Genomic DNA, 21,609 nt, shown 5'->3' on the forward strand with positions numbered 1-21,609 from the left:
TCTTGCCTCCCATCGCCTGGACGTTGTACATCAGCTCCAGCAGGGGTTTTAATATGGACCTCGACAAACTTAAGAGTTTCCATGATTGGCCTCAGCCAAGCGGGCTATGGGCCCTGCAGAGATTCCTGGGGTTCGATAATTATTATAGTCATTTAATAAACAATTACTCCAAGATAGCTGTACTACTCACGGCCCTTACTCGTAAGGGAGCTAACACCAAAGTCTGGCCGTCAGAGGCTGTGACAGCCTTCCAAGACTTAAAGGGTGCCTTCCTACAAGAGCCCTGCCTCCATCATCCAGATCCCATGCACCCTTTCATTGTTAAAGTGGTTGCGTCTTCCATGAGGGTAGGGGCCATTTTGAGCCAGCACTCTTCCACGGGGCCCCTGCACCCCTGTTCCTACGGGCTCCTCCTGGGGGGACCTTGGACTTCCTGTGGTGAAGCCTATCAGTGCTGCCTCCCGGCTGTGACACTCACTGTGGGCCTCCGCAGCATACCATCCACTGTCTCAGCCGGCCCAAGGGTCCACAACCGTAACAGTTTGCAAGGCCATGGACCCGGTGGATCTTGCAGGCTTGAAAGCCATCCCGAGTATTGCCCAGAGGCTGCAACAGCAGCAAACCTGCCTCGAGTGATGATAGTTTGTGTTCAGGTTAGCACTCCCAAATCATAATGAAAACTTGACTCCTACGGCACAGGTTTATAGGTCTGATTAGTACAGTGCCCTGTTTTTGTTTACTTCTGATCAGAAAAAAAATATTATCTAAACAGGGGTAGCCCTAGGAAGGACTTGTAGGGTCTACATCCACTCCAACATGTGCCTTTCCAGTGCAAAGGTCAAATAAGAACATAAGAAAATGCCATGCTGGGTCAGACCAAGGGTCCATCAAGCCCAGCATCCTGTTTCCAACAGTGGCCAATCCAGGCCATAAGAACCTGGCAAGTACCCAAAAACTAAGTCTATTCCATGTTACCATTGCTAATGGCAGTGGCTATTCTCTAAGTGAACTTAATAGCAGGTAATGGACTTCTCCTCCAAGAACTTATCCAATCCTTTTTTAAACACAGCTATACTAACGGCACTAACCACATCCTCTGGCAACAAATTCCAGAGTTTAATTGTGCGTTGAGTAAAAAATAACTTTCTCTGATTAGTTTTAAATGTGCCACATGCTAACTTCATGGAGTGCCCCCTAGTCTTTCTACTATCCGAAAGAGTAAATAACCGATTCACATCTACCCGTTCTAGACCTCTCATGATTTTAAACACCTCTATCATATCCCCCCTCAGCCGTCTCTTCTCCAAGCTGAAAAGTCCTACCCTCTTTAGTCTTTCCTCATAGGGGAGCTGTTCCATTCCCCTTATCATTTTGGTCGCCCTTCTCTGTACCTTCTCCATCACAATTATATCTTTTTTGAGATGCGGCGACCAGAATTGTACACAGTATTCAAGGTGTGGTCTCACCATGGAGCGATAGGCATTATGACATTTTCCGTTTTATTCACCATTCCCTTCCTAATAATTCCCAACATTCTGTTTGCTTTTTTGACTGCTGCAGCACACTGAACCGACGATTTCAATGTGTTATCCACTATGATGCCTAGATCTTTTTCCTGGGTGGAAACTCCTAATATGGAACCTAACATTGTGTAAATAGAGCAAGGGTTATTTTCCCCTATATGCAACACCTTGCACTTGCTCACATTAAATTTCATCTGCCATTTGGATGCCCAATCTTCCAGTCTCACAAGGTCCTCCTGCAATGTATCACAATCCCCTTGTGATTTAACTACTCTGAATAATTTTGTATCAACTGCAAATCTGATAATTTCACTTGTCTTATTTCTTTCCAGATCATTTATAAATATATTGAAAAGCACCGGTCCAAGTACAGATCCCTGAGGCACTCCACTGTTTACCCATTTCCAGTGAGAAAATTGGCCATTTAATCCTACTCTGTTTCCTGTCTTTTAGCCAGTTTGTAATCCACAAAAGGACATCGCCTCCTATCCTGAGACTTTTTACTTTTCCTAGAAGCCTCTCATGAGGAACTTTGTCAAACGCCTTCTGAAAATCCAAATACACTACCATCTACCGGTTCACCTTTATCCACATGTTTATTAACCCCTTCAAAGAAATGAAGCAGAGTTGTGAGGCAAGACTTCCCTTGGCTAAATCCATGTTGACTGTGTCCCATTAAATCATGTCTTTCTATATGCTCTGTGATTTTGATCTTGAGAATAGTTTCCACTATTTTTCCCGGCACTGAAGTCAGGCTCACTGGTCTATAGTTTCCCAAATTGCCCCTGGAGCCCTTTTTTAATATTGGGGTTACATTGGCCACCCTCCAGTCTTTGGGTACAATGGATGATTTTAATGATAGGTTACAAATTTTAACTAACAGATCTGAAATTTCATTTTTGAGTTCCTTCAGTACCCTAGGATGCATACCATCCGGTCCAGATGATTTGCTACTCTTTAGTTTGTCAATCTGGCCTACTACTTCTTCCAAGTTCACAGTGATTTGATTCAGTTCGTCTGACTCATCACCCCTGAAAACCATCTCCCGAACTGGTATCTCCCCAACATCCTCATTAGTAAACACGGAGGCAAAGAATTCATTTAGTCTTTCTGCAATGGCCTTCCCTAAAAGCCCCCTATTTATGAGGTTGAGGTTGAGGTCAATTACCAACCCTAATGTTTCCTCCCTTGAAACATCATCACTGGTGCTTGTCCTGGTCCTGGCAATAGCAGCAAACAGTTAGGGTAATGAATGAGCCAGGCCTGCACTCATAGGCCTTGCTCTGGCCCCGCCTCCTCCTTGCTTCTGAGAGAAGGGCCTGTGAGCACATACTGGCTCAGACCCTGCACTCACTGGATCAGATGTACTGAGCACTTTTAACATGGACACAAAATGGGAAAAGCAACCCTTTTAGTATATATGGACCATTACATGCTGCGGCCCTGCCTACCACTGGCGCCAGCAGTGCTAGTGATGAAGTCCACGGGGTGAGTGGAGAGATCTGACCGAAGTCAGCTCCACCCTTCCACCCCAGGTTCGTCTAGCCCACTTGGGTCCCAGAAGTCTGGTATTGCCCTGGCATACAGTGGAATCCAGTGCATTATTTAAAAATTTTGCATTGAGCTCACGCTTGCCATCGGTAGCTCAAGGTGAGTTACATTCAAGTACTGGAGGTATTTCCTTGCCCCTAGACAGCTCATAATCTAAGGGCCTGATTTACTAAGGCATTGTCCCTCTTCTGGGTCTATAGGACAAAAAGGCAGTAAATAAGGCTGCAAGTTTGTATCTGAAGTAATGGATTGTGACATGACTTGGCTAAGGTCAGAAGGAGCATTTGAACCCTGGATTCCCTGTTCTCAACCCTGCTGCTCCAACCACTAGGCCACTCCTCCACTTGTTATTGGATCTGAATGAGGTGTCCCAAAGGGTGAGCATCTGAGTTTAGCACAGCTGCTCTTAGAAGGAAGAAAGAGAAAATGTTAGTTTCTCACTGAACTGCAGTAAGAAAAAAAAAGAACTTCTTTATTTGATTTGATTCGATTTATATTCTGCCTTTCAGACTCTTCAAGGCGGATTACATTCAGGCATTGGAGGTAGACTACTTGTTTAAGTGAAAGAACCTATTTTTTTTGGCCTGGAGAATCCCCCTCCCCATCTTGTGCTTGGTGTATATTTAATCACCACGTGATAAGATGCAAGAAGTCAGATCCCATGAAAGAATGTGCACAGCTCTCCATGTTAATCCCACGAAAAGGAGAACATGCAATCACGTGACAAGGAGGATGCGGAACTCCAGGTTCTCACAAGACCAGGACCTGGGATCTCTTTCCATCTGATAAGGGAAGATGTAAATAGGCAGAGCATTTATTTATAACTCATATTTATAAATTGCCCGATCTCGAGACGACGCGCACCATAATGCGTTCACGGTCTCCATATTAATGCCTGCTAATAAAAATAGCTGTTTATGTAAATTCCTTTCCTCATATGCTAATCCACTCATTAATAGTCATAAACAGAGGGAAGGATTTCTCCTTAAATATCCTCCATACATGATGATAAGCCTCGCCTTTTGGCTCGCATGTGAGTAACGTGGTTCAGACGCTGGGCTCCTTGGTACCGGTGATGAATATGCATGAACCGTGGGCGTGGCAGGGCGTGGCTTCCGGGCTGGCGCTAGAGCTACTTTGGCTCTCGGTGCCGTGCAAGCTTCGGGGATTTTTTTTTTTTTCCTCTTCTCTCCGGGAGAACAAAGTGAAAATGACCGTTTCCGAATAGAGATTTGCATTTTTTTTCTCCTCGGACGCCGGGATTCCTCCGAGCGGGAGAGATCGAGCAGCAGCCTTGCCGCCGGAGGTTAGCAGGGGGACGCGAAACTTTGCGCGGAAGTTTCGCTTGACAGCTCGCTTGGGGGAGGGTGGCCGTAATTGCAGAGGTGGTGGGCTAGGGATCCTGCTGTGCACAGCTGGCAGAAGGATCGCCTTTACTTCGCGTGTTACTTTCCCCTCAGCTTGCAGCATGCGGCTCCCAAGTCTTATTTATCTGTACCTTATGAGATCTGAGATGCAACTTTTGTGGCGTGCATGCGACTGATTTTGTGGCCGTCTTCTCTTTCTTGGGTGGGGTCCCGCTCATCTGCAGCTGGAACGTAAGCCCTGGGGTGGGTGAGGGGTTGTGACACGATCCGTTTTGGAACCGAGTCTCTCTCTCTCTCTCTCTCGTATGTGCATTTGCATCTGAATCCTGACCCCACATGCACCCCACCCACATACATTCCATATTTATTTTCTCTGCGTTAATACGACTATTGCGCGCTGTTAGACAGAAGTGTGTGATACGTGATTCAGGAGAGACAAGCGAAGGGAAAAAAAAGAGAGAGAGAGGGCATAAAACGAGTTTGCGAGACTTACAGCAACAGTTCCTTCCCAGAAGAGCTTATAGGCGAAGAGGATGGGGATTTCCCTCCCATTCGAGACACACTATCTGGATTCGCTGGTTTCTCCGTATTGGGTGTGAGACAGTGGGGAGTTGTCTCAGAAGCTCTCTCTTTACCTGTCTCTCTGTCTTGTTATTGAGTAACCACATGATCCTGCTGTTCCCTGCCAAGGTCGCCTTCTAATAGTTGCTCCTAGTGACTTAAAGCCGTTTTTGTCTCTGTTTGTGTGGTTGTGAGGGGACTCATCGGGGAGGGGGATGATATTGAAGGGCCGGTCTTCAGACATGCACTCTCAATCCTGCCCCCCTCCCCAACCCCTTCTTCTTCAGATTAGGCATGCACAGGGTGCAGAAAGCAGACTGGGGGTGACCTTTGGGAAGAGCCCAACATGGAGCTATGAGTAATCGGAGTCAGGAAGGAAGGGAAAACTAAACCCTGTGTCTGTATTTACATGGGCGGTGGATCTAAATAGGCGTTCCCTCCGAGCGCTGGTGACTCCTAGGTGTGACAAGAGTTAGTGTCCTGCCCACTTGTGTCTGAGTGAATTTACAGGGCTGGTAGAGTGAAAAGTGCTCGCCATACTTATAGGTGACTCACTGAAGAGTTAATGCCCTGCTCCTGTAATATCTGTATTTAGTTACACGAATAGTGGAAAGAAACACATTTTTTTTCTGCCGTATGACACCCACGCTGCCGAGGGTGCTGGTGGTATCTAAGTGAATGGGTGGATCATGGCTGTTCTCAGATCCTCCGCTCGAAAGGTCAGTCACACTGTCGGGGACACACAGAACCACACAAGCGAGATGAGGGATAAGTGTGCAAGGGTCGTGAAGGCAAGAGTGTCATGTCGTGAGAGACGGGTGAGTCCGGGGCATGATGCGCAGGGGGCCACGCCATCAGGGGCAGGCGGGCAGAGGCTATGAAGATTAGGAGGCATGCTGAGAGGGACAGATGAGCAGGTGGTGTGGGGAACGACTGTGTGCTTTGTTTTACAATTCAAATTAAAATGGATTTTGCAACCTGAGTTGTTGCTTTCTGATTTACACCTGGTAAAATCACAGCAGAGCAGCTACAGGAGCCGTGGTGACAGCAGCTCTCAGATAAGAATGAGGAATAGGAGAATAGGAAAGCATTTAAAATACTGACTGGGGGGAGGGGGGGAGGTGTCGGTTAGGTTGTGGTTGGGTGATTGGTGCAATTCCTATGAAGGAACAGATAGAAAACAGGAGAAGGTAGTAGAAATCCCACTTGAAAAGTCTTGGGTGCAAATGCTTACTCTGGACAAAAAAAAAATTGCCCTAGAAGATACCATGCTGGAAAAAGATATTGATGTGGATGCAGCCACTGGATTGTGGTTCACTGCCAAAGATATTGATGTGGATGCAGCCACTGGATTGTGGTTCACTGCCAAAGATATTGATGTGGATGCAGCCACTGGATTGTGGTTCACTGCCAAAGATATTGATGTGGATGCAGCCACTGGATTGTGGTTCACTGCCAATCAGGAAATAGCGGTGAACATAGCAAGATGTATTTTTTTCAGGAAGAGGAGCACGATTATAGAGTAAGGACGAAACAAAAGCCATTGAGATACCAAGTGAGCAAGGAGTGTTATGATATTGAGGTGTTTGGTGGATTCTTAGGGGCAACAGTGATAGTGACTCCCACGGGGAGGAGCCCCGTAGGGAACTGTAGCACCAGGCTAGACTCAGATGCACAAACACAGAGAACTTATCTTTATTATGCAGCTTGTGTGGTTCACCAGAGGTGGCAGTAGAGAGTGGATTAGATAGCAACAGTCTGTGGTCCTCGGCGGAGGAGACCCGACCCGACCCACAATGGTGATATAAGGCCCCGATGCAGATATCCAGTGAGGCACTGTAGGAGAGACAGACTGGCAGATGTTATACACACTCCCTTGTAGCTGAATAGATGGAGTTCCCAATAAGCATTAGAGAGAGGATAGGTAGCAACAGTCTGTGATCCTCGGCGGAGGAGACCCGTCCCACAATGGTGGTCTAAGGCCCCGATGCAGATATCCAGTGAGGCGTCTCTGTAGCGGGTAGGTAGAGCTCCAGCAGGTAGAAGAAATAGTAGCAGGCACCAGGATAGACACCCAGGCCCTCGAGGAGCGAGTACCTGGATTCAGGACAGGCACCTGGAATAAAGTCAAGGGGCCCCCGAGGAGCGGGTACCCTAGTAGTAGGGTGAGGAAGCTTCCAACAGCAGCAGAAGCGGCAGAGCAGCTTCAGACCGGAACGAAACAATCCTATCGCGATCTTCGCTAACTCAAATACCAGCAAGGATAACAGGCTTAAATACCCCCCGAGGGTGGGAACTTCCGGGGCCGGCCTCGGGTATTTCCCACGCTGGACCCTTTTAAAAGAAGGCCTGCGTGGTCTACCGACGTAACGAGGAGCAGCTGAGTTGCGGTGGGTTCTCCGTGGGCTGGCATCCAGAGGAGATGTGGACATGATAGAAGCCATCCAAAGGATAGCGTGCAAAGGTGTTGTGCCGTTAATGGGGGACTCCAGTCTGAGAAATGTAGATTAGGCGAGTGCCAGGTACGGGATCCATTAGAAACGGAGGATTCCAGGAGCTTGCTCGAAGTCTCTCTCAAGCAGCAAGTCGAGCCCTTCCATGCCTAGGCCACACTGGACCTGCTTCAGATAAATGGCGACGGTGTCACTGAGGTTATAGTCGGGGACAACCAGGTGGCTAATGATCACTGTGCTGTGTGACTCCATATAAATACTGGATCAGAATCAAATTATGCTAGATCAAGAATCCCTAGACTTCAGAAAGGCTGATTTGAAGAAAATTCTATTCTACTTTTTATATTCAGCCTTTCCCCCTCCAAAACAAGGGGATCTAAAGTGGTTCACATTCTAAAATAACAATAAAATAATACAGACCTTCCCCCATCTCCTGTGCTCCCTAGGAGATAAAAGATGGGTGGTATCATGCAGCTAAAACAATAACTCTCCCTTCCAGTCAATACAATAAATTCCTCACCATATCAGTAGTGGTGATCTCTTCCACTCCATTCCCAAATCCAAATGATACCCCTGCTTACTAACATACTCTCAAGCTTAGCCTGAGATATTTTAATGGAGCACCTCCCAGGAGCTCTCAGAGGGGTAAAACCCCTCTGAGTGCTCCTGGGAGGTGCTCCATTGGGAGGCAACCTGCCTCTGGGGGCCAGGGTCTTTTCAAGCCCCCAGACCAAAGCTGAGACTGGGAGGGAGAGGAGCTTGTTGTAGTGAGAGGGATCGAGTCAGCCAATGGTCTGGGTCCCAGGCTAGGCCTCACCTAGCCCTCATGGAGCAACAAATGAGGCAGCGTGATACTGGTGCTGCCCTATTCCTCTGGCAGTGGACTGTCTGACCCACTGATATTGAGGTTTTTTATTGGTTTAATAGGGCAGAAAGTAGGCCACCGAAAAGTCACTCTAGTGGTCTTAGCTAGAGCCCTTCCTCTCTACCCCTCACCCACCCACCCCATTTCTTGCTTTTCTTATATAGATTGTGAGGTAGCGACCCAAGTTCTTGCAGCTTTCCCCATTAGATATCGTGGTCTCTGTCCTCAAACTCCACCTAATACCCACCTCTGAGACTTGAAATCTTTCTTCCCATACACTCTTGCCTGTCTTGACTAGACTTTAAACTCCCCAGAGACGGCGAATGATTATGTTAAGGAAGCCCTGTCAGGAGCCAGGAATTTAAGAGCTAGAGAGAAATTTTGTACAGCGATAAAAAGGAGTATTAAAATGGCAACAAATCATTTTGCCAGGCACGTCAGCAAGGCAAAGAAGAAAAAGCCAGGTATGGCTGAGTAAAGAGGTAGGAGAAAAGTGAGAGCAAAAAGTAGAATATTCAGAACATACGAAAACACAGATGGCAAGGAGAAAAAGGCAAGAAAAGGAAATCAGACAGGTAAAGGCTCGGACGGAGGAGAATAAGGGGAGGGGATAAAACTTTCTTTAGATTTTTATAAGTGAAAAGTTGGTGACGAAGAGGGAAGTGGAAGAATTAAGGGGAGGATGGGTTTAGTGAGGAAGGGGGACCAGAAGAAAGCAGGTCCTGGGGGAAGTGATGTCATCGCCTGGTATGGCCGCATAAGTCTGGAGCTCCCGACCCGACTTTAACTGAATCCTCCTGTGTCGACTCCCCGCGGTGCATAATTGCGTCTTTCGAGCACCCCTGCAGCCCTCTCCTGTGGCGGAATGACATCGCGTAAAGCGAAAGTGGATTTGCAAAAGTTTTCCTTTACGAACGCTGCTGCGGCGCTGCTGGATGTAGGCCCCCGATGGCGGTGAGCCAGCCGACCACGCGGCATCAGAAGTGAGCAGAGCGCTCGGGGGTAAGGTGGGTGATGGTGCGCCGACCCAGGCTGATTTTTTTTAAGCTGTTTTGAGGCCTTGCGCTCGGATATGGTGAGGCTGAAAACTGAAATACAAGGCAGGCTTGCCGAGATGAAATCTGATATCGCCCAGCTGGGGAGGCGGGTGGAAGATACCGAGGTCCCCCCCAGAAGATCAGGCCTCAGAGTTGGCTGGCTGTAAGAAAGCCCAAGATAAACTCTTGCAAACTAACCTGGAATTACTGAATCGTATTGAGGACCTGGAAAATAGGCCCAGAAGAGCGAATCTAAGGTTTCATGGGATACCGGAGAGCTTTGAATTTGCTGACTGCCAGAAAGTAGTTGTTGGCATATGCGAGCAAGTTCTGGAAACACCGGAGACCCCTGCGGTGGCATTGGAGAGAGAGCGCACCATGCTCTGGGGGTTATGCGCAATAACCGACCACGCGACATAATAGCCTGCTTTCACAGTTTGGTTTTTTTTTTTTAAAAGGACATTGCTGCAGCGGCCCGGACGTCTGGGTTCATAATATGGAAGGGCCACAAGGTGGAAATATATCGGAGGTTTCAACCATATGAAAGTGCAGAGAATTCCGAAAGGTTGTTCCTACTCTTCGTGGGAACAACGTCAAATACCGGTAGCTGTTCCCATTTGGTTGGAGCGCTAGTTTGGCTGGAGTGGCCTCCCATGTTACCACAGTGTCTGAGGCAGTGGATATCTTGCAAACTGCAGGTCTGGAAGTTACTTCTTCAGCTACCATCGCACCTGCACCCGGAAGTGGATGAATGCGCAATGACACTCCAAGATGGCAGCGAGTGGACAGGGGAGGCAGACGTCTCCGGAGACATTCTGGCAGTTCGCTGCGTTCTAGGGAGCCTCCAAATTGAACTGTTTGGTCCTTTTGAGTCAGAGGCTGGCTGATTCATATGGAGACTTCAGTGTTTCTGTTTTCCTGCATTTTATCAGATGTTATACTGTGGATCTGTTAAGCATTTGGTTGAATGAAAAGGGGGATTCTCTCAATAATTTATGCTTCTTTATTCATAGCTGTGTCAGGGATGGGGTGGAGTGGCCAGTTGGCACGATGTCTTCATTCCTCATGGAGGTGATCCACCAGAGTGGGAGGTGGATTTGTATTAGGGGGGGTTTGGGGGTGGAGGATGGGGAAGTATTGGAGGGTTAGGTATGGCTGGTTGAATAGATGTTTCTTTGATCCGGTGGCTGGGTACGTTATTTAGTGCGGTGGGCCAAGATGTTATAATCAGGGTATGGGCTGGTGGTGTTCAATAGTCATAAGATCTTTACAAAATGGCAGGGCTCCGTATAATTTCCATTAACACTAAGGGTTTAAATACCCCATTAAAGAGGAAACTATTATTTCAAGAGGCTAGAAATTTATGAGCCAATGTTATCTTTTGCCAGGAAACCCATCTACTTAAACGCACGGAACGGTTGTTGTGGGATAGGTTTTTCCCTCAGCAGTATTTGGCCTCTGCTACAGTTAAAAAGAAATACTGTGGAGTGCGTATTTTGTTTGCGAGAACAGTAGTAGCAGAGGTTAAGGATATTAAACATGATGCCGAGGGCAGATACATTGCTCTTAAAGTCATGCTGGATGGAGAATTGTTTACGCGCTTCACTATATGTGTCCCAAATACAGAGCAAGGCCTTTTCTTTAACGATATTTCTGTTCTCTTGGAGGAATGGGTCATGTTATAGTTAGGGGAGATTTGAACCTAACTAGATACCCGTACCTAGATAATTCTAGCCTAGGCGCAGGAAGTTGCCACCGACAGGCGCTTAAACATGTCATCTCTGATCGGGGGTTTAGTTGATATGTGGTGCTCGCTGAACCCTACTCTGTGTAATTATACCTACTTTTCTCATACCCACCAATCCTTATTCACGTATACATTTTTTTTTCTTATTGATAAATCTCTGGCAGAATGGACTTCTGAAGCTGAAGTGGGTTCCTCTACCTGCTCTGATCATTCCCCGATCTGGATAGCTCTGCGACCGAAGAGTAGGGGTTCTGGACAACGTTTCTGGCGCCTGAATGACAGTTTATTGGATGATAAATCTTTTTACAGATTCCCTTTCAGATGATATACAAGCGTACGTAGACCTTAATCGGACCGGGGACATTTCCCCTAGCACGATTTGGGATGGTTTGAAAGCCGTGGTTAGGGGTAAGCTCATTTCTAGGGCCACTAATGACAGGAATGCCTATAGATTGCGCCTAATGCAGCATATCGCTAAGTTAGCGCTAAGTCATAAGCGCACTCTGGATCCCTGGAAGCTTGTGGAGATGGAGGCCGCAAGGAGGGAACATCCAAAAAAAACAAAGAATTCCTGGTGTTCACTGATCCTCTTGTTTTGGTCGCTACCGCAAGGAGGGAGCTACAAGCACTAGATCTGGCACATTTGGCATTCCAGTTAGATTTGCTTAAACAAAGGCACTTCGAGCTTAGTAATAAAGCGGGGCGGTTGCTTGCCCAGAAATTGAAGGAGTGAGCTGCGCAGTCTCTTGTCACTAAAATCAAGGATTCATCGCGGACATTTTTCTATGAATCAGGGGATATAAGCAAGTGATTTTTGGATTTCTATGAGGAACTTTATTACAATGGGGGAACAGGACGTTGAGTTATACCTACAGGGAGTGGAGCTGCCTTCCTTGCCAGATAGGGCTCGTGAGCTATTGAACAAAGAAATTACTCATGCCAAAGTTTTCCACACTATTCAGGGCTTAAAGTTAGGAAAATCACCGGGTTTGGATGGATTCATGGCAAAGTTTTATGAAACATTCCACCCTGTGGTGGTCCCTCCTTTGTTGGATATGTTTAATGCCCTTAGGTGTGGAGGTTCAGTCTCGCTGGACTCTAATCTGGCTGGGATAACTCTCCTAGCTAAAAGTGGTAGGGATTCGACACTCTGCAGGTCTTATAGACCAATATCCTTGATTAATGTTGATTTAAAAATCCTTGCCAAGATTTTGGCTACACGGTCGGGGATGGTAGCCCCCTTTCGTATTCATGAAGACCATTCAGGGTTTGTCCCTGGGCAATTGGCCTCCGACAATGTGCGTAGGGTCTTGGAACTGATTTGGCGGGCATGGCATAATCATACTCCTTTGGTACTATTAGCTGTAGACGCTGAGAGCTTTTGACAGGTTGCATTGGCCATTTTTATTTAAAATCTTAGAGAAAATGAATTTAGGTCCTGACTTTATTAGGTGGCTTCAGTGCCTTTAGGCGAGTCCCAGGGCTTGTTATTCATCGCCTTTTGAGGTCAAAAGAGGTACTAGACAGGGTTGTCCCCTCCCGCCGTTGTTATTCGCTGTGTGTCTAGAACCATTTGCGGAAATGGTGAGACATAATGCTCAAATTCACGAAATGCCTGTGCAGTCACTTTGTTTGCAGATGACCTTTTATTTACGGTGACAGACCCAGCATCCTCCCTTCTGGTTTTACTGCAGGCTTTGAGAGCATTCGGTAGAGTCTCTGGCTTTAAAGTTAATGAAGATAAATCAGAGCTCTTAAATATCTCAGTACCCAGCGATTGCTTTACCTGAATTACATCCCATCTCCCGTTTTGAGTGGTTAAAGGGTAGGTGAATTATCTAGGAGTTAAAATTGGACCGGCTATAAAGGGGCTATTTGAGCTTAACTATATTCCTCTTTTATCTAATATTCAAAATGATTTAGACAGATGGGACAGGATGGCCTTCTCTTGGTTGGGGCGGGGAGCTATTATTAAAATGAATGTGTTGCCACGTTTTTGTTACTTTTTTTAAACCCCTTCCCGTCCCCGTACCATTAGCAATGGTTACATGGAATAGACTTAGTTTTTGGGTACTTGCCAGGTTCTTGTGGCCTGGATTGGCCACTGTTGGAAACAGGATGCTGGGCTTGATGGACCCTTGGTCTGACCCAGTATGGCATTTTCATATGTTCTTATGTTCTTATGTACCTGCTTCTCTGTTGAAGCAATGGCAACCAAAGCTTCTCCGCCTTTTATAGGCCTCCTAGAGTTGCCAAAACTGATTTAAGACAGACAAGGCCCTGGGATCTGGTGAGGTACATCAGAGAATACTGAAGGAAGTGCTGACTGTAGTGCTCTCAGCTCTGTCCATCTTATTGCGTGGAACAGGAGATGTAGCGTCGCCCCCACAAGAGTGAGAACTAGGAAGAGGCAGAAAACCTCAGACCTGCTAATTTGGTGACAGTAGTGAGCACTGCTGAAGGGTGGATTGGATAGATGAAGTGGCCCTTTATCTGCTGACACTGGGGCCGATGCAAAAAATCAGCACGGAAAACGGGCACTCAGTATCGAGCGCCTGCTTTGCTGATGCGCGCCCAGCCTCCTGTCCTGGGCCCGAGACTGAATATTTAAACGAGAGGTCGCGCTGCCAAGGGAGGCGCTAGGGACAAATGTGCACCCCCCCTAGCGCCTCCCTGGCAGCGAGTACCCAGGAGAAGTGGCTGTCAGCGGGTTAGGAAAACGGAGACTCAATTTTACCAGCGTCCATTTTCCTAACCTGTGGTTAATTGAGCATCTGTTTCCCTAACCTGACCGCCGGCGCACTTGAAAAACATTTTTTTATTTTTAAACCTTTTAGTTCCTCCAAACGTAATATCGCCACGATATTAAGTCGGGGGATGTACAGAAAAGCAGCTGGTAGGACACACATTTACCTGGGGATCTGGGGAGAATAGCTGATAGCCTCATCAACCTGCATTTGCATGTGATGAGCATATTAGTTTGGGGGGGTTGGACGCGCGTTTTGTACGCGCTTATCACCTTATAGAATAAGGGGTTGTGGACAGGCATCCAAAACGTGCGTCCGACCACAGGTTAAATAGTGCACCCGGCCCCATTATGTGTAGTAACTTAATAAATGGTGGTCGAATGGTCCATCCAGTCTGCCCAGCAGGTTGATGAAGAGTAGTAACTGCCGCTCCGAGCATGTGCCCCTTGGTTTTTTGTGATTCTAAAGCTACAGAATTTGGCACAGACTTAGTTTTTTTCATATTGAAAATATGTTAATATTAAGACTTGAATGAAAAAAAAAAAAAAGAACATGACAAATAATGATAAAGGAACTTTGGATATCCTAGAACTTTGTTTTCATACTATTCTTGATTTGGTAAGGGGGGAATGATAAAAGGATGTTTAATGTCCTGTTTACAATGTATTGTGTAGGAAAGGCAGCATCTCTTCACCTGTCCACATACTTTCAGTGTGAACCATAAAGTGCTTGCTTTGAATATACATATTAAATATTATTTTATTTTAAATCCAGTTTTCTCTTCTGATGCCTTTCAGGCTTTTAATTGCATTAATCTTCCCAGTATAGTTCTTTCAAAGAAGGCAAAAAGCTTTTGCACCTTGCTAAGATGATTATGATTGGTCTGTCCGCTCATGGAGTTTATAGCTGTGCTAATCATACCTGAGGCAGTTTCTAAAAATATTGAACTGTATTCTACAAAAGAACCCTTTATGATTTGTTTCTTATACATAGATAAGTAACTGTAATATTATGACTTTCCATATCTAATTCATAAGACATATTTAATAAATAAATATATAAACATATTTTTAACTACTGATGTGCAGCAGAGCTCCTGCTGAATTCTGTACTCCAGGCTGTTGGAAACTAGGGACTTTATTTATATAATAACTGACAAAATTATAACCCACCAGCTTTGACTGCACAATGTTCTGTCCTGGCGTGGGGGGGGAGGGTCTACTTTCTCCCATTCCAGGGGCTGTAGACTTCTACCATGTGAAGAAAGCTAGTTTGCAGGAGACAGGTAAGTGGGCTGTGGCCGAGCAGTGGTTCTCAACAGGTGAGTCGGGACACAGTAATGTGTCACGAGGTCCCGGGTGTTGTGTCGCAGGGCCAGCAGAAGGTCTGCTCTTTCCTCATCAGTCTGGGCAGGAGTTGGCTGATCTCTCCTTTATTGGGTATGAGAGGAAACTGCTCTTGCTTCCTTCTCCTCTTCCTGGCCCAGTGGGAGGATGTTCCCTTCTCTTTCACCCAGATCAGAGCAAGATATCACCAACTCCTGTTCATATGGGCCTGGCAGGACACCAACTTTGTCTTCCCCTGCCTGGCCTGGCAGTGAGGCTGCTGGAGGTCTCTTCACCCCATGGGGCCTGGACATGAAAGGAGGAGCATGAGGGAGAGAGGCGCATGCTCTATAGATCCACTGCCGACTTCCGCTGCTGCTGCCTCCTCTTCTTCCTCTACTCAATGTTTCTTGCTCTCATCTGAAGCTGGTAAAGCGGGAGGGAGATTCTGGATTGGACTGAAGGCTTTTCTGCTGGCTGGGAGCCAGGAGGAGGGGGAAATGTGCTGGGCAGGAAGGGGTGGGGAAATGGAGGTTGGGTTTGCTGGGTAGGGAGAGGTAGAGGCAAGAAGGGCTGGGGGTTGATGGGCAGGGAGGCGAGATGGAGGTGGAGGGAGAGATGGAGGTGTGGGGCCTGCTGGGTTGGAGGAGAGGGGAGGTCAGGGGATGTTGAGCAGGAAGGGGTGGGAAAGAGGTGGTCAGAGGTTTGCTGGAGAGGGAAGGGCAGGGAGAGTTTAGCAGGAGAGAGAGGGTGGGGGGTGTCGGAAATGTTGGCCAGGGATATGAGCGTGTGAAGGGACGATTGAGTGGTTTGGAGAAGTGAGGGATGATGGGGCATGGAGGGAGTGATGGGGTAGATGAGCCATACTATGTCTTCTTTGAGAATAGGCATTTCTTCTCTCTTTGAACTTTGCTTACTGTAGGAGGAGATATATTTCTGTTTCTAGTTCTCCAGTTTTGCACTGCATGCAGAAGATCTTGGGGTCTCCATTCCATTCCGCGTTTGTAATTGTGGTATTTTATTCCATATTAGATGAAGGTGTGTGCCTGAGATGCAGCATGTAGGGATCTGTATCAGTCTCATTTGTTGTATCTTCTCAATGTGATCTTGCACTGGTGGAGAACTGCTGCCTTTTTCATGGGTAGGGCTATTGCTGTTTCATTTCTTGGAGTTACTGCTGCTGAGGTATGGCAGCTTTGAGAAACATTGTACAGAGTGGGGTTTGGTTTTTTTCCAGGTTTTGTATTATATTACAGTGCACCTAGTAGCAGAGGGAGTTTGTGATGCTGTTATTGAGATAACACAGACTCAGAATATCTTTTTTTGCTTGGCGAGTTGTACAGAGAAAGGTCTCAGTTATGCTCTGCACTCAGTCGGGCCAATACAGTAAGAAGTGCGGGAGAACAGGTGCTTCGTGTTGAGCGCCCGCTCTTCCAGGGTGCGCCCAGACACCTCTCCTGTATTTAAATGAGGGGTCGTGCTAAAAAGCAGGCTCTAGGGCAATAGCGCGCCCCTAGCACCAACTTATTAGCAGAAACCCAGGAGAGGTGGCTGTCAGCAGGTTCAGGAAACCAACGCTCAATTTTATCAGCGTCTGTTTTTGAGCGTCGGTTTTCCGAACCCGCCGACAGCCATAGGTTAGAGAAATGGATGCCGGTAAAACTGAGCATTCGTTCTCCTAACCTGACTGGCTGCCACATTTTTATTTTTTATACATTTTTGGTTCCTCCAACTAATATTGCTAGGATATTAAGTCGGAGGGTGTACAGAAGAGCAGTATTTTCTGCTTTTCTGTACACTTTTCTGAGCGTATCCCGGGTGCATAACTAATAGCCTCATCAGCATGCATTTGCATGTGGTGAGCGCTATTAGTTTCGAGGGGTGGGGTTGGACACGCGTTTCAATGCGCTGAACCCCTTACAGGACGAGGGATAGTGGATGCACATCAAACGCGCATCTAACTGCGTGTTAAACAGTGCGCCCGTCTTTACTGTATCAGCCCGATTGTTAGGAGGCAGGAGATTCCTGTGGATGCAGAGTATATGTTTGTATTTAGTTTCATGATGGTCAGTGTGTCACGCACGTGAACGTCCTCTCTCAGCTGTGTCCTGATAGAAAAAAGGTCGAGAATCACTGGCCTAGGGACTTGCACCATGAGGCAGGAGAAGTCCTGGGACAGGGGGTTTTGGGAGATCCTGGGCAAGTCACTTTTATCTCAGCGTCTCTGGTTGGAAAGAAGGCATTTTTCTTAAACCGACTTCCAGGCAATACGAGCACGAGGGAGAGCAGGAGAGAGGAGCAGCGCCTTATCTTCATGTGCTGTGAGAAGAGAGCACAGAGAACGGGGCTAAAAGCAGGAAATCGGTCAAGGGCGAGCAAAAATAGGTGCCGTGTCCATGGAGAGGAGGTGGACCATGAGAGCAGAGCTGCTGAGGAGTGGCAGTAGGATTTGCACCTGGAGAGTAACAGGATACCAGCTAGGGGACTGACTGCAGATGAACGCTGTGGACCACGAAACTTTATTTGTAAAAATAAATATGGCTATAAAAATTTGCAGACATTATAGGGGCCTGATGATCATTTAGGTGGGGTTGTCCCCATGGTTTCACGAGTGTCCCTTTCTCATATTTTTGGACAGAGTCAAATATTTGATTCTGCTTATCTTTGATACTGAGCTTGAGTTCAGCAGGGCCCAACAGGCCGGATTTACTGAAGGTTTTCTCCCATTTTGTGTCTATGGGGAAAAATGCTTAGTAAATAGGGCCCAGAGAAGTTCGTTTTGTCTCAGCTGCATGTAGGAATTTGGATCCAGCTTTATTTTTTAAAAGCTAAAGCAATAGTAAGCTCCTATGCACAAATCCCCCATGGTTTCTTGTTAATTATTAGACTGTTTTCTTTAGATTGCAGCATGGATGAGTGTCATGCTATGTACTGTGGCACTTTGCATGCAACGAAGCGCTGGGGCATTGTGAAAGCTCTGCGCCTGCCTTGATCTGGGCCTGCCAGGGTCGCGTCCTCTGCGTGCTCCTCGGCCCTGCCGTGAGGACTTGGCAGGAACTGTGTAGCACGCCCTGCTCAGAGGCCATGCCAGTCTGCCCATCTCTCTCTTTCTTGGAGTCTCTCAGTCCAAATCCCTTCCGGTTTTTCTCGGTTCCAACAAGCAGCGTTTTCTCCTTCCCCGGTTTGGGTCTCCTTCTCAGCCTCTGGTTTCCTCTGGCCTCTTCCTTTTCTAGGCCCAGAAAGGTGGGATCAGAGGTCCCTTCCTCTCCTGGGCTCCTTCCCCCAAGGTCGGGCTTTATTCTTTTCCTTTTGATTTCTATTAAAACTTTAATTGTTTGTTTCTGTTTCTCTCTTCTGTGCCTGCTCTTTCTCTCGTGACTTCGTGGGGGGGCTCCTTGGCTCTGTGGTTTATTTCTTCTACAGAGCACAGAAACTCTGTCTGAGACATGCTACAGTCTGTGTATATTGTGGGCCTTCTCTATACCCCAGCTGCCAGCCACAGATACGTGACCGCTCGTAAGATATCATTCCCTATCTAAGTCCATTTTTGTTGTATTCCCATCCAGGATAGATGAGTGTACCAGGTCCCTTTACTTAAAATACCATTCAGGCTCTCCCCCACATATATTTTACAACAAGACTTTGTAATAATCTTAAACAGCTACCAAAACCATGAGGCCGCTGCTTGAACATCTGGTCGCCTCTGCTCCCATGGCTCTGCAGGATGGTCCCTGACAGCAGCGACCTGCTTGGTTTCTGGGACGTTGTGGCCTGCTGGTTGCCACCCAGCTACCCTGTGCTCTGGAGTGTCACTTGCCCAGGCTTCCTCTGTCCATGCCTTGGTTTTCTTATCGTTTCTCTGTCTGCTCCTGCTTTTGAGGGAGTGATGGGGGGGTGGTTGCAATACTGCAACTTCCTAAGCTTGTTCCTGGTGTCGCTGTGCTCTCTGTCTGGCCCATGCATGCTGGAGTCCTGCACCTCTGCTGGAAGATTATTCCACATACAGGAAAGTTTTATCTTTATACCTTAGATGTATATCTTTCTTTTTTATCTTTTTTTTTAATTATTTTTTGTTTCTGTGCCTCACACATGCCCAACCTAGTCGCAACTTAATAAATGCTATTAAAGAGTTATTTAAAATATTTAATGGATGAATGGTGATGCTTCATACAATTACAAGAACACCAGACCCTGGTGTCTCGTTCAATTTTTGTTATGTAATCATGAGCGCCACCATCCTCCACATAATCCTTTAATCGGTTTTTCAAAAATTTATTTTTTCTTTTTATTATTTTCTTAAAATCTTCTCTCTATATCTTTAGACATTAATGTGAAACACTGAATGAAAAACAAGAGATTAGGTCGCCAGTCACTCAAGATAGGAGCATTACTTATCTTGCACTTAAAGTCCTCAAAAAGATCTTGCAGCAGCACTTGCCCCAACGAGGCCCAGTTTTGAATATTCTTCTTCAGGGGAAGCCACTAGAACTTAGTCCCAAACAGTTAAATCGTGTTTCATGTTCCAAATCCGTAAAGAGTTCGCCTAAACGCTGCTCACTCGATTCTCCTCTTCAAAAAGATGGCGGACCCACTCTCTCTTGTTAGGGTACCAATTTAAAGGGACTCCCATCACATGACTTTCAACATGGCAGCAATGCAAAGTCCCTCCCCCTCAACTCAACCTTAGAGGAGGGATAGCCAGTCAATCTGATCGTTTAATCCAATGGGCGCCTCAGTTTTTAATTTAAAAATCCAATATTGCTCCCTTCGATTCAATATTGTGCCCACATCTTCCCACGCAGATTTCTTTATCACCTGTTCAATTTATAGTCCATTTTAAATCATCAAAGGTAAAACCATGTACCACACAATGGTTAACCAATGGTGCTGTCATCACTCTATTGTTAATGGAGCATAGGTCTTGCACGGAGCGGCAGTTACTATCCTTAACACAAAGCATGGGGATAACCTGCATGGAGTGGCAGTTACTATCCTTAACACAAGGCATGGGGATAACCTGCACGGAGCGGCATTTACTATCCTTAACACAAAGCATGGGGATAACCTGCACGGAGAGGCAGTTACTATCCTTAACACAAGGCATGGGGATAACCTGCACGGAGAGGCAGTTACTATCCTTAACACAAGGCATGGGGATAACCTGCACGGAGCGGCAGTTACTATCCTTAACACAAGGCATGGGGATAACCTGCACGGAGCGGCAGTTACTATCCTTAACACAAGGCATGGGGATAACCTGCACGGAGCGGCAGTTCCTATCCTTAACACAAGGCATGGGGATAACCTGCACGGAGAGGCAGTTACTATCCTTAACACAAGGCATGGGGATAACCTGCACGGAGAGGCAGTTACTATCCTTAACACAAGGCATGGGGATAACCTGCACGGAGCGGCAGTTACTATCCTTAACACAAGGCATGGGGATAACCTGCACGGAGCGGCATTTACTATGCTTAACACAAGGCATGGGGATAACCTGCACGGAGTGGCAGTTACTATCCTTAACAGAAGGCCTGGGGATAACCTGCATGGAGCGGCAGTTACTATCCTTAACACAAGGCATGGGGATAACCTGCATGGAGCGGCAGTTACTATTGTGTGCAACTTACTGGGCAGACTGGATGGACCATTTGATCTTTTCTGCCATCATTACTATGTTATTCTGTATTTCTTTTGTAGATAATACTATGGGTGCATTTCATTGCTTTGTGCGTAGTCGCACTATTTCATGGTACTAATGCATTCAGAGTGTGAAACTTCCCTTGTCCTCTGCCCCAAAGTTGATCTTGTTTGCTACTGGCCTGATCCCATGGGCCTGAGTTTTAACAGGTCCTGGATGAAATGAACATATTACGCCAATAGTGTTGCGCATTACATTGGCTGCCTATTTCACAAAATATTGACCTCGATTCCTAAGGCCTCCAGTAAAGCTGCCCCAGCATGTATTAAAAATTATTGAAAATGTATCGGCCTTCAAGTGTTCTCAGGGCAGCAGGCAAAACTTAATAATATATCCCTTTGCCCAAGAATGTGGAACGCTCTCTCCCAGATGAATTGCAGAAAGAGCCGTGCTTATGCGCATGGTACAGCGTATGGTACAGCATGTGACTAAAGTTTGCGGATGACTGATATTTTGTCTGTAGATAAGGTACCTTGGGCCCTGATTTATTTTCTTGTATGGTTTTATGGTAACTTGCTTAGTACTTCTGCATGGCGCGAGAAATACCTTCTTTTTTTTTGTGATACTTATTGAGTACAAGAGCATGTTTACTCTATACGGTCTGCAGCTGCTCGTGGTGTAGTTGGAGGGCTGTGGATAGATAGGGCAGTGGTTTACCAGCGTATCTCAGCCGGCCCATTCTTCTAGAGGTTAAGCCACTCCCTAGATTTTTTTTTCCCACACAATGAGCAT

The 21,609-nt window shown here is 46.6% G+C and overlaps 2 protein-coding genes across 4 annotated transcripts in view; one reads left to right on the forward strand and one right to left on the reverse strand.

Annotated features, from left to right (window-relative positions):
• Positions 1-5,086, reverse strand: part of SSRP1 (structure specific recognition protein 1) — a 66,974-nt gene extending 61,888 nt beyond the window's left edge. Inside the window, exon 1 of the mRNA XM_029574799.1 lies at positions 4,935-5,086. The gene's annotated coding sequence lies outside the window, so the exon portion shown is untranslated. The remainder of the gene's footprint in view (positions 1-4,934) is intronic.
• LOC115074862 (182 kDa tankyrase-1-binding protein-like) overlaps positions 1-21,609 on the forward strand; it is a 46,498-nt gene that overhangs the window by 12,250 nt on the left and 12,639 nt on the right. The window contains exon 1 of one of the 3 annotated variants that reach the window (XM_029574803.1): positions 4,186-4,380. The exons of 1 other annotated variant lie outside the window; for it this stretch is intronic. The gene's annotated coding sequence lies outside the window, so the exon portion shown is untranslated. Of the gene's footprint in view, positions 1-4,185; positions 4,381-5,550; positions 5,821-21,609 lie in introns of those variants that run through there. One more of the 3 variants, XM_029574806.1, reaches the window with a different exon arrangement.

The sequence above is a fragment of the Rhinatrema bivittatum genome, chromosome 13, assembly GCF_901001135.1.
Source record: "Rhinatrema bivittatum chromosome 13, aRhiBiv1.1, whole genome shotgun sequence".
NCBI lineage: Eukaryota > Metazoa > Chordata > Amphibia > Gymnophiona > Rhinatrematidae > Rhinatrema > Rhinatrema bivittatum.